An 18,960-nucleotide genomic window follows, 5' to 3' on the forward strand; every position below is an offset into this window, starting at 1 on the left:
TAGAAAAAGAGAGAAAGAAAGTGCCTCTTGAAATTCGGCATACACATGTGACTGTACAGGGAAGGAAGAAGGAAACTAACACTTCCATTCACCACTGCAGATGGAGACTAGGTCTTCTTTTTGCCAGGCAGGCAAAACTCTGGTACAGATTTTCCCTGTAAAACTATTTGGCATCTACATTTTATTAGAGCAGAGGAGGGACAGAAAGACTAGCAGGCTGTGAACGGCACACATCTTCTCTCAATGTTAGTCCCTGGCCAACCCAATGGCACACTACGCTTCCAATCTGAGATTTGTGGAAAATAAAGCACGCTACACACCTCGTATCGCTTCTGTTCCCCCAAAGCCCTGCATATATTCATTTCACAGAACACTGGCATGCCATGCACACCTCCTCCCTTCCATCTAATCTCATGTCGTTCATTTGGCAGGAATAAATCACAACCAGTAAAGATGTGCAATTGAAAATGTGTATGTGGCTTTCACCCCTGCTCTACACAGGTAATTACTACACACCACAGTAAACACAATGTTCAGAAGAAATAGGTCATTGTAGATTTCTTGTGAGAACAAAGTGTTAATTCAAAACCAGAAGTTCCAAGAGTCAGAGGACAGTTTCTTCGGGACTTGACTGTTGCAAATGTTAAGAACTATCAAACAGTGTCACCCAGTGGTAAAGGACTTCCTACAGACAGGAACAGAAGTTTTTGGCACAGAGAGCAGCAAAAGCAGGGGGAAGTGGAAAGACTGACAAAAATCAGTGTTTTTGTACAAAACTGCTACACTTATGAGTAACAAACAAAAAATCCCACAGCCTTTTAGCAGAAGGTCTTCCTTTTAAGACGGTCTGAAGGCATCAGCACTACAGGTCAGTCATCTCTCAGTCACAGGAAGGTTTAACATTAAAGAGGGGTATTTCCGCTGGGGGAAAAACATCCAGAGCAGCCAGCAGCATCTTATTAATATGGAGAGTGGAAACATTTCAAACATCTGACACCAGCTGCCAAAAAGAGACTGGTGAGTCTTGAATGCTCTTACAATCTAATTCACAACACTTCAGCAAGATTCATCCACACAAGAGAGAAACACGTGATGGTGGTTGTTTCTGTATTTCTTGTGTATTTTGTTCACCAAGAACTGATGAGAGAGGTGAGAGAGCAACACATGTCACCCTGCAAGGTCCAGGAACACAAGAAGTGAAGCACTGGAACAGGCTGTCCAGAGAGGTGGTGGATGCCCCATCCCTGGAGACACTCAAGGTCAGGCTGGACGGGGCTGTGAGCACCTGATCGAGCTGTGGTGTCCATTCACTGCAGGGGAGTTGGACTAGCTGGCCCTCAGAGGTCCCTCCTAAGGATTCTATGAAATGCAAAAGCTACAACATTAAGAGCTGGAGAATACGCTGTATATTGGTGTGGTCAAAAGAGCTCAGTCCACTTGGTTTAAAAAATGTGAAGTTTAAGACCAGCTTTTTTATCCTCCAAGCAGCAAGCCTGAAGATGGTTGGGGACAGGGCCCAACAACTCGCTCCTAAAATAAGGTACACAATTTTAAAGCAAGGGAAATAAAATAGTAAATTTACTGAAATACTTGTGGTAAAAAGTCAAAGGCAGTTCAATCACATGGAGAGATCAAATTACAGGATAATTATCCCTTCTAATTTTACAAATTTGTAAGTCTATGAATGCAATTAATAAGCATTTGAAATGAAATCTGAAAATTAGAATATTTTCATTAACCAGATTTACATTAAGTAGGAACAGCAGCAAAAGTGAGACCAAGTGAGCTGAGTAGTTTACATGCTGCTTAAATTACACCAGTGCTGCGAACCCCCAACTCTTGCCTTTTGGAGTGCAAGGGTTTGGTGAACCTTCAGATCTTGCTTCAGGCCTCATGCTGATCTTTGGGACACAGCAGCACTGTTTGGAGTTATGGCACAGCATGATCTGCTGAGCTGTCATGCCTCCCCTCGCTAATAATGGGTGTGCATTGTTTCTGAATGACAACTTAAAAGAAATTCTACATAAAAGATTACTATTTTCAACAGATTTGAAAACACTGGCATAATGAAAAACACACAGCGTTTTTCAGCGCAAGTGCAACTTGCCCGTTTCCTAAGTATATTCATAGGTAGTTACATAAAAACGAAATACTTCCTCAGACCAGGCAGATATGAATCGATTACCTGCCAACTCAACCTCTCATGTTCCCTTCATTTTCCAGGAAGAAAATCCTTTCCTAGCATGAAAAAAAAAAAAAAATCTGCACTAGTAAAATTGTTTTTTCCAAGTTCTCTCTTTGCTGGCAAGGAGCTCCAAACAGACATCCAGCTTATATTTTGATTTCTTAACACAAAGAATATCTTAGAAACAGAGAAAAGGAAACAAAAAGGAGTCATTTCCGTACACATATCACCACTCCAAGCTAATACATTCCCAGCTTACTCGCGGGAAAGAAATAAAGCCTTCACCTCTGCAAGTTGGTTTTGTCTCTGGCAACTACATCCACATTCCAGTCTGTGCTGTGTCCACAAAGAGACACCCTTCCTTGCCCAGACCTGTTTTATCTGCTCCCAGCACTCTGAGATGTATTTTAGGTATGTGGCTCCTCACCGCAACTCAGTCCAAAAGGGCACCACTACAAAGGCAAGGAAGAAAGACCTAAAGAAAAGGCCAGAATAAAACTGATGGCCTGATCCTCCAAAAAGGAGGCAGAGCAAGAAATTAAAGAATAGGCTGTTCCACACCCTCCTCGTGACCTTAACCAAAGGTACCGTAATTCTCTAATGGATTTACAAGGAAACTGTGGGTGTAAGAATGTATATCAGTCAAAACAAGCTTTCAGAAAATGTATGACATAGGAGCCACAGCACACATCAGATGGCTTTAAAGAGAGCCAAGCTTGATACACATGGAGTTATAAAAGTGCAAAGGTGGTTAACAGGTGACCTGAAAGAACACAAAGTGCCACAATGCATCCACAGAAACATCACCTCTTCACTGTTTAATGGAAGGAGTGAGAGTCCTGAAAAACAAGAAATTATAGAAAATAAAAACAGAAGAAACTATTGACACTGGGTCATCTCTGTCAAAGCTGTTAGCTTTTACATGCTCTTTATGAGCAGCTACAATCAGCCGCTTTTACTGCAACCCCATAAATCAGGAAGCTCTGAAGCCAGGGCAGAGCTGCATATCAGTAGGTACGCAGCACGTGGAAGAACAGCGCAGCCTGCCTTGCCCGCAGAGGAAGGGCGTTGTTTTCTGAAGCCTGCATGTGAACATCACGTTGACGCGCTCCTCGCAGAGCTGAGCTGCCTGTGCCATTTTAGCCTTGCTTGAATGAAGAACCCACAATGTCAACATCTAAACCAAAAGCAGTCACACCAGCTTAGCATGCATGTAGGTGAGAGTTTAGCTTATACTCTGGCAGAACAAATTAAGTAGTGTGGTGACACTGGGCTGTTTCTAGGAGGTTTTCTAGAACATCATCTTCTTTGGTTTTCTTCAAAAGGCATGATGAAAGTCAGGGAGGGAATCACCACTCCATAACCCCTCCATAACAGAACTGCTCAACAAATTCCCAACAGCTAATGAAGAAAAGTAAGTAACCAGAGGGATGACCCCAGTGTCTCCACAAAGGGATTGTTTGTTGAGCTTGAGTTGGTGACAGGAAATGAATTTCCTACAATTGTTACCTTTCTGCTTGACAGACCACCTGGAGGGAAGTCCCAGCCTGCCCTCCCTTAGCAGCACTAATGAAGGGGCCCAACCGTGCCACCAGCATCGGCAGGAGCCCCTCAGCTCTGCCCCTTGCTTCCTTCCTTGGGGGTGTCAGCAGGATGGATCACTTGCTCTATGTGCTGCAGAAGAAATGGACCTGGACTTAAACATAAACTGGGAGAACTCAGAGTTTGTCAGCTCAGCTTGCAAAAACGCAAGCAAATAAAGTCAGCAATTCTATGAGGTACTGCAGGGATCTCCAGCAAACTGCTAAAACAAACTACCCACATCCCACAGTCACATGCTAATTCGCAGTGGTCCTGTCTCTTCGTGTTTGCAGGAGAAAATAGAGATAAACCTCAAAGAAAAAGAAGCCGGAGAAGAAAATGCAGAGCCAAGAATGGACTGAAAGTCTTTGGCATGGATGTCTGCTGCCTAAATACACTGTGGCTGGGGAACAAAACCAGTGTTAGGTCACAACTTGGCTCTTGCTGGTCGAGGTCCGAGGAAGCCGTGCACAGAGCTTCTAGAGAACAGAATGTCATTTGTCATTCACAGACAATCAGGCAGAGTTGAATACCTGTTGATAAACCCTGCTCAAGCCAGTAGCCAGCTGTACCTCTTGGTGCCTGAAGGCAGCCCTAGTTTTGTTCCTCTGCTGAACAGAGGACGTGGGCTCTCACCGCACACTGGGCCCACAACCACAGAGGGAAGCTTGCAGGCCAGCAAGCTTTATGTGCAATAAACCATGCTAGGAATCCTTAAGACGTCACCATACTGTGTCCCCAGCAAGATACCATCTTACTGTTGGAGAGATTTGTAGAATGAAGGAAGAAACATCAAGAGGTTTTTCTGTGGTCCTCTTCCTGCTCTCCTTCAATAGCTAAATGGGCTATTTAAAAAAAAAAAGCAAATACAGAAAAACTGCAATTAGAATTCCAACAAGTATACGTGATCATGGTTTTTAAACACATGCCTCTGTTTTGGAATCCTAAGAGACTAAAGAAATGGTCACTGGTGAATACTGAGAGCACTTCAGTGAGCTCAGTGTGCTCAGTCACGGCGGCGAGCACTGCCACTACTCCTCTTCTCCATGGCTGTGCAACCTCCAAACACACAATGCCTTGACAGAAGAAGGGAAAAAAACCTTGTGATCAAGGGTGTAAGGAGAGCTGGTGTTTGGGTAGGCCTCTCATGCATTCTTGGTTTCTAGAGTTGCACTTGACCTGCAAGAATGGTGGCTTGCAAATACACCCTTATTTCTATCAATAAAGGGAGGCGGAAGTGCCCTCACTGTAAATGCTTGACCTGTCTTAGGCCCCCAGACATTTTAAGCCATGTTGCTCAAGTTCCTACATCTAACAGAGCTTGTCCATTCTCTTGCAACATAATCACCTCCTCAACCTCCTTGCTTAACAAATATTGCTAAAGCAGAAATTTAACATTTCCTTTTTTTTTTATTAGACTTTTTTTTTTTTTTAAACTAAGTTTCACTGAGGAAGTATGTTTCAAAACTGCAAAAGAATCACTAAGGAAAGGGAATTCATCAAAAAATAAAGTGGGACTTGTTCAGTTATAACGGGCTTGGTCACCACAGAAGCTCACTGATTCAGAAGGAGAGCTGCCCCGTAATTACAGTGAGGAACTGAGTTATGACAGAAGAGAGAGACTCTATTCTCAGCCCTACCAAAAACTGGATTTGTGATGCTGAGCAGGACACTTGGGCCTAAATTAATCTGGAACAGGCTGTGGTTGTCAGCACAAGACAATACGTTGGATACCAAATGCAGAGAGCACAAAACATGCTTTTTTGGGTGAGGAGATCAGTAAGAGACATCATAAATTATAACAATGCTATGCTTTGTTCTATTACAGGCAGCATTTTGTTAAAAAAATTGGAGACGTTTCATGTTAAGCAGTCTTTTGTGATGGAAGAAATGCTTGTTTTGGAGTCAAAAGGCATAATTCAAATAGGTAACTGGCTGACTGAAGCTTAGAAAATGAAACTGATGATGTTTAAAATAAGCTGATAAGTTATGGGTTAGCATACGGACAGAAGAAAGCTTAGAAAGAGATTCAAATTAATAACACACAGGCTGGGAATTTTTTCTTGGTGTTACAAAAGAAGAGCATGGGATTTTTAATTCTTATGCCTGAAGGATTAATGCTGCCATTTTCACTCTGTGTCTATTACTATGCATTTCTTCCTTTCCAAGTTATTAGCAGCCATGGTAATTTTTTTTGGTTGTTGTTATTTGTCTATTGACTTCTCATATGAACAACAAACCCAGACACATAAAATGCAGGTTTTCCTAAGCTGCACTGGGAAATACGTCCTCAGAAGCGTCTCCAAGATGAAGGGCCAGAATAAGAGCTGGGAGCCTGAGGGCTTTCCTACCCGCTGGTGAATGCAGCACTTTCTTCTCAAGCGTGTCAGTAGTAAGATGCAGACTCATTTATCAAAATCCATCTTCTTAAAGCAGCGTGTACTCCTCAACAACCCCGGCGCTCAGCAGGGCACAAATTTTGCATCTTCAGACACTCATCAATGCAAGTTCAACATCTACATTACCATCTAAATTACAGTAAGCGTTTGTGGCAGTTAAGCTTTATTTCATCACAAAAACTTTAAAAGTCATCTTTCAACACCAGAGTTAACAAGTCAACCTTATTTTTTCTTATTCTGTATCTTCTACATACACAATATTATAACCACAGAATTCCTCCTGACTCTGCTTAACCCAGCAGCCTGTTTGCACAGGTAATGTTGTCCCACCTGATTTCATACTGATCCAAAATAAAACAATCCAAAAAGCTGTGCGGAAACACAGCAAAGGCAGCATCTTTACTCCAGACAGCAAAGGATCCATTAATAGTTTTTCAGTCACTGACCTATCCCCTCCATGCCCAGTAACCATGCCCCTCAGTGCCACATCTGCCCTTTTCCTGAACTCCTCTAGGGATGGTGACTCCACCACCTCCCTGGGCAGCCTGTGCCAATGTCTTGCCACCCTTCCTGAGGTGAAATTCTTCCTGATATCCAACCTGAGTGATGTGTTTTGAATTCGTCTTGTCCTACCTGCACATTATCAGGGCTGCCAAGGGCAACAGCACAGGTACAGATGGTAACAAACTACAACCAGTAAATGTCTGAGCATGGTGGATATGGTTTCAACAGTGTGTAGCTCAACCAGATTTGTCTAACAGATCTTTACCAGCAGATGACAGCTTGCTCCAGCCAGTCCCAGATCTCAGAAACCGTACTGCAGTGCTTGGCTCGTGACATACCCACGTTTTCAAACAGGACCTGCAAGGAAGCAAGATCCCCAGAACAAACAGGCACTGTCAGTTGGGACTGTGCAACTTTTTCCAATGCAATATGCTAGTGAAAATCAGAAGATGCATCGATTTGTGTAGGTATCAAGCAAAGTTATTCCAGATCGGAAACAGATGTGCCACATAAACACAATCAGTTACTATAAGGAATCGTGTACTGCTACAACACCGCATCCAAAACAGTGCAATTTGCAGGAAAAGGTTGGAATTTCAATGGCAGCTAACATCAGACTGGAAAGCATGGCATCTTCTGTGTCTTTGAGCAGCAGAACTGTCACATGCCTCACAGCGCACTATTATGGCATTGTTTTGTACACATCTCAGCTCACAACTGCACCACTCCAAGCTCAATACCCTATTTCAAGAGTCATTTCCTTCTCACAAACACACCTAATTAAACATACACCTTAGGCCCTGGTGAAAAAACAATAAATCTCTGTGGTCCGTGTTTTCAGACAGGAAGTGTATGTCTGCAAATTAATTTTGATTCACATCCTACTGTGCTCTGTGTTTTCCTATGGCTTCTCTTCACCATAAACATTTACTACCGTTGAAAAAACAGTACTTCCAGGAAAGCAATGCTTTCAGTCGCATTCACACAGTGACAAAAATGACAATATGAATGTTAAAGGTTGGAAGTAAATGAACTTTGAGAGTCAGCAGCAGGGGTTTACTAGAGTGCACGCAAGCAAATGTGCCCGTCCACCAGCAGAAGTGCTGGTTTCACTGCTGGGGAGATCAGCACATTCGCTGTTTGCTTCCAGCACAGCCCGAAACGAGAAGTTTGTAGAGGCTACAGCACGGGCATTTTTCAAGATTTATGCAAAACGTCAGAGTTCTTTAAACTCAGGTTATTTCCATGGCTAGAGAGTGGTGACTTCCATTTCAGAGAAAAAAAAATCCTTTCCCCCCCAAATCCCACAGGACAGCTGTATTACATCAACAAATGGTTTGAGAGACAGGAGGAGATAGCATGCTACGTGAATAAGGCAGATACGTGAAAGACCAAGAAGAACTTCATTTGAATTCTTACTTGTTGTTCTCCCCTTCTTTACATCAGGGAAATCAATACTTCTGACAGTTCAGCATAGTTCAGCTGTAGACGTCTTCTATTAACCTTACTCAAGACCTCAGTTACAAACTGAAAGCAACAACCACTTGTCATAGTCTTCTTCAACATCTTTTATAGATCCCACTCTAACCTCTGTTTATACCATTATTATATTATCTAAATATAAACAAAGACTTGATTAAAACTATACATATTTATAGAAGCATTCATGTCACCTACCTTTAGGCCTTCAACTGCTGTAGCTAAAATAGGCAAGCAAGCTCCTTATAGCATTAGCATGGTGATCCAGGGGGCAAATGAGAGCAGCTACCCTGAGCACTAATGTCAATTATCATCGCTCTCAATCAGTTTCCAGAGACATTCACCTTCCTCCACAGGGATTACATGTAGCTCAGGGGGCCTGGGCTCCCCAGCCTGCTTTTTGGCAGTACTGGGAAAGGTCTCTTCAAGAAAAAAGTCCAAATAGTGAGAAATTCCACCCCCAACTTTCATAAACTGCAGCAACACTGAACACAGCAACCTGTCACTACTTTCTGTTATATCTCCAGTGTGCCAGATATTTCAGGCTTCACACGCTGTATAACATAAAACCATGGAAAATAAGCAGTTTAATCATTTCCTGTATTATTCACCACATTGTCCGCAATACCTCATGGACTAATTATCTAGATAAGAAAATGTCTGCAAGGGGCAAGCAAGCTGTCGGTCTGAAGCAGTAGTCTAAAGCCATGTGCTCATGCAAACTGCTGCATTAAGAAGGAAGCTAAATGAGGAAGAACCCATCCTACCTGCTCCCCACAAGTGACAAAACCCCTTTCCTCCCTGCACAGGAAGGTAATCAAACCATCGTGCAACTGTGGAAAGTCCCAGTGGGTGGGAAAAGAGAAGACAGGAAAGGGCTTTAGTACCTGGAAGTCAAACTGTTCAAAAGAGTGGAAGGACAGGTCACTAAGTCTGACACATCTTTTTTTTTTTTTTTCATTTGAAATCTGACAAGGAGTCAGAAAATCTCACCAATCACGACATTAAATTACCATGCCATAAATGCTGCATCGTATAAATAATTTTTCAGTCCTTCATGTAGGATTCCAAAGAGTAGTGCAGTACCATCAATGTTACAACTCTCTGCTGAGCCCAGTGGGTCCTCAGTACCACCAGTAACAGGATGTTCCCTCTTCTTGTTTCCAAGCACTCAAACCTGGCCAGAAATTGCATCAGGGCAGGTCCAGGTCAGCTATCAGGAAAAGGTTCTTCACCAGAGGGTTATCAGGCATGGAACAGGCTCCCAATGGCAGTGGTCATGGCCCCAAGCTGCTGAAGTGTTTGAACAACGCTCTTGGACATACGGTTTAATGGGTGGTCCTGTGTGGGGCCAGGGGTCGGACTCAACATTTGTGGCTCCTTTACAAATGAGAATAGTCTATGAAACACTCAGCTCATAGTGTGCAGGCGGCCACTCAAAAAGTGAAAGCAGGGCATGGAGGAACGGGGAAAAAGAACAAAAAACAGTCACTGAGTGTGATCCTCATCATTCAGTGCTGGCATCTAAAAGATGCAACATCTCTACGTTGCTGCTTTGAGCTGGTCTACGCCCACCTAGGCTTTATCTGTAGGGGGGGGGGAAAGAGAGAGAAAGAACAGCGCCTCCAGGAAGTGACCAACTCCATTTATCTTAGGATTGGGTAAAAACTTCCTTTAGAGGGTGCTTGTGCTGATTTGCCAAAGTCAGCCCAATGATGAGATACCACAGCCAAGACAACAGAGCCCTGCAGCTCTGCCAGCCCCTGCAGCAGCTGCAGGAAGCCCTTGGGCAGAACTTCTGCTCCCCTAACAGAACCCATGGGCATCCACCCCCACACAGCTGGAAACGTCTCATTTCTGTGCATCCTGATTAAGCAGGAGGCACAGATTTCTGCTTGAAGGCAGTATAAATCACAGTATTGGAAATGCCAATGGAAATATTCCTGTTATTTCCAGGCCACCAAACACAAGTAGCACTTACTAGTTTACTACTCTGGTTTCCAAAATGAGAAACGCCTTGAAGAGAAGCACTTTCTTAAATATGTACCAAATGCCACTGAACACAAATGTGCCCGAACGAGCTGTGTTTTTAAATTAGCTTTGAGCATTTTCTAACTTAAAAGTAGGAAGAAGGCGGATTTGTCTTTCTGCGAACACAGGAGGAAATCGGTGTTGGTACGAGCAGCAAGGAAGACAGATTCACATCTAGTTTCAAAACCAAGTGCTAGCAGCAAAAAGATAAGATTATTGATGCAGAGAGAGAGAGCTGCAAAGCTGCTCAACATTTCAAGAAGCTGTGAGGCTTATTGCACTGTAGCTGGGGAAAATCAAAACATTCTTTGAGTAGGATTTAGTAACTCAATAACAAAAGTCAAATAGATTAAATGCCACATCTGTTGTTATAATTAAATTAATGAAGTAATGATAGAATCATGTATGTTTTTCCCCTGTGAAATATACCCTGTGCAAAGATGGGTTGCAGTTATACATATTTCCCATTCTATAAATGAAAGCACAAGCCAAAATCACCCTTCCTGCAACGCTATTAAAATTAAGGAAAATTACCCCAGGGATAAATCTGGCCCAGAGATGTTTTTTAACAAAGATGAGTTTCGGAATAAATTCTCCTGAAATAGGGCTGCGTGGAAAGACTTGAAACATTTTCACTGACATTCCCAGACCACTTCTTTAAAAATATATTGGCACAGATATTTCCCAGTATTAAACAGGCGGAAAATTTGAAGACAGCATTTTACACTGCTCTGTTTCCAGGGAATCGACTTAATAAAATCTGGACGTGGGTCTTATCTGGGAGGGTTTTTTTTTTGTTGTCTTTGTTTGGGCAGGGTCTTTTTTGGTTGTTGTTAGTTTGTTTTACAATAGCTAAGCATCTGTTCTCTTAAACAAAAGCCACTTTGTGTGCAGCTCAGCTTACTACTGACAATTGAGTTCAGAAATTACAGGTCTGCCTGGAGAACGAGACCCACACACTCATGAAATTTCACATTTTTACACTGAGATTACACGATCAGATTAAGAACTACTATAAATAAGACAAGGTTCTGCTCTAGGCTGGAATGAGCTGGAGCCAGTCTATTAAAACCAATTAATCTCCCTCAGCTTAACTGACTCGCTCAGGGAACATGCACAATTGCTGATATTACAGTTCTCCATGGACTGACATATGCAGAAGTGCTGCCAAGGGCACCGGCCTCGGTTCACCTTCACGTGTGGTAGTGCAGTGCTGGAGACCTGCAGGAATGCACCCATAACACTTCTCCCACAAAAGCGCATCCCCTAAAATGATGTAAACAGCTACCAAGCACACGCAAGTTGCTGAAAGCGATTTATCTACAGCAATTTGCACAGCTAACAACCATTGTAATCATGTTTTTGCAGAATCATAGAAAATGAGGCTGGAAGGAACTTCCAAGAGGCCGCTCACCCCTTCCCTGCCCCACAACAAGCTGCTGCAGCACCTCAACATTCCTGATGTCTCCAACCTCCAACGTTCCTGAGCCAAAATGTTTTGGACCAAGATCACGGGTGAAACAAGATCTGACTTAAACCTGGTTATTCAGCTTGTTTTAAGCTCCAGGTGCTTGATTCTTAGTGCTAATACATACACAGAACATCAAACTGTCTGGCCTGTTTCTAAGCAGCAGTGAATGGAGAGCTGGGCCTCTGCTAAATTGGGGATAGAAGAAGACATAAACAGGGAGAATTAATTATTTTTTAAAGCAAGAGTCAAACATGCCAGAAATAAAACCATAATGAAAAATCTGTCTCAGCTTCTGAAGTGAAAATCTCTATCTTTAGCAATCTGGAGAAGAGCACAGAGGACATGAGAAAGCCAGCAGTGCTCCCACGAGGCCGCTCTCTGCAAAGAGGGGTACCAGGGTAGCAGCACGTCCATCTTCCCACTGCTGGGGGGAAGAGGCCACTCTGTTCCCAGAGCTCTCCTCCCCAGAGCTGCCCTGATCAGCCCTGTCTTCCATCCCCCAGCTTTTAAGGGTCTCCTTGCAGTGAGCACGTACTTCAGGCAGCGCTCATCCACCATCTGCTTTCCCACCAGAAAGACCCAGGCTCAGAATTGTCCCACGGAGCGCACAGCTCCTGGCCTCCCTGCTTCCTGCCCCCAAATCCTCCCAAGGCACCAGCACGGAGACAGAGCTCCTGTGGGGAGGAAAGGCGACGCGAGCATGGGAAGACGTGATTTACACAGTGTGTCATTCTGCACACTAGCACTCCGAAGGTTCTCACCAGCACAGAAGGATGCAGGAATAAAAGAAGAAGAGTCTGGACATCAGATGCTAGTTTTAGAAAAGTTTTAAGTTATCAAAGCAATGCACCGGTTCTTGTAAGAAGCCGCTACACATCACTGAAAGAAAACAACCCGTTAATAAAAATGTTCCTTCCTTCCAGAGCTTCCTGGCATGGCAGCACTAGGGCCTGTTTAGAAGGGTTTCCATCACTTCTGCCACAGCCCTGAAAACAATCTTGTGCACGCAAGGAGATGCGACCCAGTCTCACTGCAGTTCTAAACCTGAATACACATTTCTTCTTTTTTTTTTTTTTTCCCTCCTGTTTATTTCTTTTCATGCAATTATTCAAACAAGTCATACTCATCAGTCTGCTGGGACTCCATTTCTCCTCAATAATTATGAGAGTTTTTTTCCCCTTCTCTGATGTTCTGCTTTTCAAGGTAACGTGGTTTGGTGTTTTTCTGGGGGGGAAGGTGGTGTATGATCCCTTTTCAATATTACAAAACCTAAGGCAAACTCTCTATTGCTTATTTTTGCAATCTGACATTTTCATTTCATGTCATAATGAGTCTAATCAATCTCTCCTACATTACGCACATATCGTATTCCTAACTACTCACAATTAGAAATAGCTATCTGATTTCTTTCTTCCAGAATTGCATGAAAATTAATGTCGCTTGTCACAAAGAGTTCAGACTACAAAAAGCAGCACAAAACACTAAGTACTTTAATTCTGCATCACTCTTTATGCAGTTCTCAAATCAAAAGCAACAGTGTTAAACACTATTATTAGTTCCCCTGCTTGGATCATCACTCTGAATAGAGGCACTAATGAGATGGAGCCCTGCAAAGCATTTTCTTCGAAGCAATAAAAATCAAAACTAAATTGGAACAACTTGGTTCTCTGGATTAAAAATCCTCTGCAAGTCACATAATTGCCAAGAAAAGTACTAAATGAGGAGTATTTCTGGTGGCTCTGCTCCTTCTGCACAGCTGGCATGTGGGGTATCTGCGGTGGTCCATGTGGGAGCCTCTTGGTGACCCTGTTAGGGATGCAGTGGGACTCATCGGTGCAGTGCAGGAGCTGCGCTGGCAGCTCTCCAGCACAGGGCTCGAATCCTCAACAAGCAAATTCCCACAGCTGCCAACTCATGGGACTTGCCTGCTCTCCTCCAACACATTTGTTCTGTTCTCCAAGATGCAGCAAGGACAGTTGTCCCGGTAAAGCAGGAGGAGTCGTGCCCTGGCTCGTGCCATCGCAAAGGTCCAGCCCTCTAACACTGGCAGCTGCAGTGGAAGCATCTGCTCCACTCCTGCGAGGAATGGCCACTTGCTGCTGCAGCCACATCCCCCCCAGCTGATGCACGTGAGAAGCAGGGACATTTTTTCATGTTGCTGACAGAAGCCTTGCCTTTCGTGTCACTTCAGAGCTCATTCCCTGTGTATCAGGTTCACCCACTTGGTGCGTTTGAATTTTTTAAGGAACAAGTGGCAAATGGGAAAAATAAAAAAGACCCAGAAGCTGGAGTTAACACCGAGCCCTTCCTTAGCTACAGCTTCTGTACCCAGCACTAAAAGTGGCTATAGCATATCCAGAATGGGCAGCTTTACCCACACGGGACAGCTCCTTTTCAATTTCCAGTGCTGCCCATCAGTGCTATGCTAACACTGAAATACAGACTACACCTAAAGCAAAGATGGACAAGGGAGAACCAAGAACCCAGTGATTCATACTCATCTCCCTACCATCTACTCAGATGTAATATCTTTTTCATAACAACATCTACTTGTTCTCCATATGTGCTAAGAGGGGCGAGTGAAGAACAGGGTCTAAGAGTCATAGAATAGCCTGAGCTGAAAGGGACCCATAAGGATCGAGTCCAACTTCTCTTGCAGATGTGCAAAGCTCAGACAGCCACAGAATAGGCTACAGGTCAGACTAACTGTCAGGGCACGTGCACAGTGAAAGACGGCATTAATTTTGTCTCTTCGCAAAGTAGTAAGATGGATAGACAGCAATGCCTATCGCAAAATCATCTTGTAGAAAGTGAGCGACAACAGGAGGGATCCAGAACAAGTGCATACAAAGCCACGTAGGCTGAATGCCACGTGATACACAGTGATACACACAATACACAGAAATTGGGATGTAATAATTGCACGCTGAATCTTGGACAAAACATCTATGGTCCATCACCCAGGGGATTTCCAGGGAGGCCTCTGAAAGTCTACCAGCTCACCAGCTATTAGCAAAGCCCGTGTTAAACAGGATGCTAAAACAATACCCAAAGATCCCTTCAACGATACCAGGTGATCCCTTATTAGGTCTCGACTTGCTGTTGAACATAGTAACAAACAGACTGAATCCAGGGGCTCTCCTTTATTTGAGCAATTCCCCTGAGGCCCAGTTCTTCCAAAACTGAAAGCAATTACAAAGCTTTCAGTCATGAACCATTAACCTCCCCAGTGCCAAAACCTCAGGATTCCTAAAGTTTCATTTCACACATGAAATGTTTTCATACTCTTTTAAATCCTTTATTCAATCCACACATATAAATGGATATTACCTTTATTTGGCTACTACCAAACTAACTATAACCCTGATGGCTTTAAGTGAAACAAAGAACAGAGTACAGATTCTGAACCCTGATGGTTACATAATTTGCCCACAAATATTTATGTGCATCTTCCAACTGCTGACTAAATCAAAACCCTCAGAAAGACATAAACCATGGGGCAAATCTTTCAGCAGGTACAAGTCAGCACAGTCTGAACAACTTGACGTTCATAATTACGCTGCCAAATACTTGATCAAAAGAATGGAGTAGATGCCAGCATATGCTTCATGTGTAACAGACAAGAGGACCTTTCTTGGACAAGAGATCATTTAAGACTCATAATAGGAACTGTACCATATCATTTAAAAGAAAAATCACACTCCAAACACACGTGCAGGCCTGAAAAAGAGACAGTAAAAAAATGTAAGTAATTACCAGTGAGGTCTGCTCCAACACATTTGCTCTGTTCTCTGAGATGCAGCAAGGACAGTTGTCCCAGTAAAGCAGGAGGTGTCCTGCCCCAGCTCCTGCCACCGCCAAGGAATGGATCCAATGGCACGACGAAGGAGATCCAATGGCAAGGGATAGTATTATCTACTGCACACAGAGAACGAGTGTTAGGACAAGCAGCCTGCTTGCTGCCCCAAAGCAGCTGCTTCAACATTTAGACTGACTGTTCCTCATTTCTTTGGTGCACCATGTAGCAAAACTGCTTTGCTGACCCAACAGTGCCAGATGGCAAAGACGTTCTACAGAGGACCAGAATGCCTTTGGGCTGAATTAGTGCCTGGTAAGAAGTACACATGGTTTATATCACTCTGAAGCAGAGACCACAGCACCATACTAATGCCAGAAGCATCTGGAAGCTGCTGTGTGTTTGAGGATAAGGCCCAGTATACTCACAGCAGAGCGATGTCCTTGAGTAATTTCCAACGGTGGTTAAAATTAGCAATGCAATGGGATGTTTCCTGTCTTGTCTATTCCCACACCTTTGTCATAAAGGAGCACCAAAGAGGAAGCCATTTGTTAAGACACAAAAACCTTGTGTATTCGAGAGAGCAGCAAATGACTCTGTGCTGTAGATATGCACACAAGACCAGCCCATGCTAGTCAGAGTTGTGTATTACGAATAAAAATTCAAGCAGCTTGCATTGTACAAGTACCACATTTGCAGCCTACTTGTCTGCCAGTTTTCATGCATACATCTAGTCACCCACCAGCAACAGTTCCCTTTCTTACTTTAGTCTTGTTATGTGGGTTCATCGGATCCAGAAGACTTAAAAAACACAAGTTGGATATTTTTACTTTTTGCTGGAACAAAAACAACTGATAACACTGAAACTGTAAGAAGAGACCATAAAATTGAAGTTCACAAACCACTTCCAAAGCCGTGACTCATTTCAGTGTGATTTCACACATTCACACACAGAGATTTTGCACATATTAAACTTACACTACCGGGAACAAAAGATGAGTTCAGATGTGCTCTGAAAAGCCCATCACGCGAGTAGGTATCTCATAAATACAAATAAGAGGCAGTTCTAGTCTGATACAATACAGCAGTTTCAATCCAACACAAAATCTTGTTGGCGCTGTGGCTCGAGCCACACATTTTAAAGGAAAGCCACCAGACCTTCTCTGATGTGAATATTTAATGCTCAGAGTGAAGTGAGGGAATTTGGTGATGGGAAGTTGTTCCATCAGAAGCACATACTGTTCTCTGCATGTTTTAAATTAGGGTTAACCAACTTGTAAGCTTGCTCACAAGATCGCCAGACCCCAAACAAAGCCAGAGGAATTCAATCAGAAAAAACTGTGGACAAAGGAGATTACCACCCTGACATACTAGTGAGAAGAGCCTGTCAAAAAGGGAAGAATCACATCGCCAAATGGAAAAATTTCAAGTAACTACGACTAAATATAACATCTTGGTGGTTTTGTTTTGCCCCTACAGCCTTTCTTTTTCAAAGAAAACAAACATCTCTGCGTGTTCCATTACATAACAGCAGGCAGCAAAGTCACTTCTTCCTCCAACTTTTTATACCTCAGGTCCAAAGTGATGGCATCCATGGGGTGAGCTGGAGCACTTCCTTCCAGGCTCCACAGGATGGAAGCAGCAGCACTAAAGCCAGGGAACGGTGCCAGCAAATGCAGGGGAAAGTAAAGGAAATACCTACCCAGACCCATCTTCTTCACAGGCCTTGTCAAGATATCTGCAAGGCAGCCAGGATTCCCAAGCTGTAGTGGGGAGACTCACACATTCACAACTGAAAACATCATTGAGAATTATAATTTTGAGCTAATTACAAAAGGGCACAGGAAATCAAGCAGAGGATCCTTTTCACATTGAACCTAGACGGCAAGGGAAAAAAGTGTTTATTCTACTACAGTGAAATATTTTATATTCAGTCATCACCACAGTGTTTAATAAAGCAAAGTGTTGCTGCTGCTTCCTTTTAGCATTCTCTGCTGTTGCACCCTCTGCCACCCAAATTCCCACTTCCTCTCACACCTTCCTGAAATGTCAGTGCAGTGACTTTCTAGGAATTTGATCCGAGTTCAAAAATCCCCATCTGCTCCCTCTGGAGAAGAATGAGATCAGACTGCAAATGCGTGACAGACTCCTCACAAGGAGACATGCGAGCACAATTTGGTCACATATAAAAGTTAGTCCCAGCTTCCTTTATTTAAATTAAAAACTTCTGGCTCGCCTCTGTCTCTCTTGAATGAAGTATTCAGATACTCAGACCACAGAACCATGGAATCATAGAATCACAGAATTCTTAGAATTGGAATGGACCACTGAAGGCCACCTAGTCCAACTCGCCTGCAGTGAACAGGGTCACCACAGCTAGATCAGGTTGTCCAGGGCCTGATCCAGCCTAGCCTTGAAAGTCTCCAGGGACAGGGCATCAACCACATCACCAGGCAACCTGTTCTAGTGCCTCACCACCTGCACTGTAAAATATTTTCTCCTTATGTTTAACCTAAATCTTCCCTCTTTGAGCTTGAAACCATTTCCCCTTGTTCTATCACCACAGACCCTGTCCCCTTCTTTCTTGTAGCTCCCCTTAGATACTGAAAGGCCACTATCAGGTCACCTCGCAGCCTTCTCTTCTCCAGGCTGAAGGGCCCCAGCTCTCTCGGCCTGTCCTCGTAATCATCACCCACTTAGGTTAAGTGCATGTATAGGCAAGCACTCTCAAGACACTTCATTAATCTAGATTTATCTGAAAGATGTTTAGAGTTATAGACGTGCATGCACACAAGGAGTTTTTCAAGACTTAAAAGTAATTGGGTCTTGAGAAATGTGGCTCTGGAAGTACTTGTTATTACAGTTATTCAAATAAATTCAAAGTAAATCTATGTTTAAATTAGCATGAGACTCATCATTAGACACTAGCATTGTCGTCATCCCCTCCCCTATCATTTTAAGAGCTTTTTTGAACAACTCGATTCTCCACTTTGGAGCGTGGGATGTGTACCCTTCACCTTGTCACCTTGACAAAAATACACATGCACGTACATGTTCAAAAAAGGACATCATCATAGTTTGTCATTATAGTACATAGCACCACAGTCAGCCTCCAGGATACAAATGCTACAGAAGATGCCCTTCCTATGCGTGCATCCATCTTGCAAGTGACTTGCAGGAAGAGAGAGCAGAGGAGCACAACCACTGGGTCTGGGCATTGAAGCACACCTCGGTCAGGGATTCCCTGACTGCCTGCAAAGAAGCGCGTGCCCTCTGAGCCATTTATAAAAGAAACGAAAGAAATGTATAAAACCCCAAACGTTTTAGAAGGCAAGACTGAGATTTGTTTCAGGAGTACCTAAATGAGAAACTGGAGGTGCTGTCTGAATACCATCTGTGCAGCAGGTGGACTGTACTATGGAGCGTGTCAGTGCTAAGTTGAGTCTGCGTCCTGCACAGAGCTGGGAGTTGGACTTAATTATGCTTGTGGGTCCCTTCCATCTTAGGATATTCT

The 18,960-nt window shown here is 43.4% G+C and overlaps 1 protein-coding gene across 4 annotated transcripts in view; it reads right to left on the reverse strand.

The window, feature by feature from the left end:
- FAM107B (family with sequence similarity 107 member B) overlaps positions 1-18,960 on the reverse strand; it is a 62,731-nt gene that overhangs the window by 16,096 nt on the left and 27,675 nt on the right. The window contains exon 1 of one of the 4 annotated variants that reach the window (XM_021384417.1): positions 15,407-15,568. The exons of the other annotated variants lie outside the window; for them this stretch is intronic. The gene's annotated coding sequence lies outside the window, so the exon portion shown is untranslated. Of the gene's footprint in view, positions 1-15,406; positions 15,569-18,960 lie in introns of those variants that run through there. 4 annotated transcript variants of the gene reach the window in all.

The sequence above is a fragment of the Numida meleagris genome, chromosome 1, assembly GCF_002078875.1.
Source record: "Numida meleagris isolate 19003 breed g44 Domestic line chromosome 1, NumMel1.0, whole genome shotgun sequence".
Lineage (NCBI taxonomy): Eukaryota > Metazoa > Chordata > Aves > Galliformes > Numididae > Numida > Numida meleagris.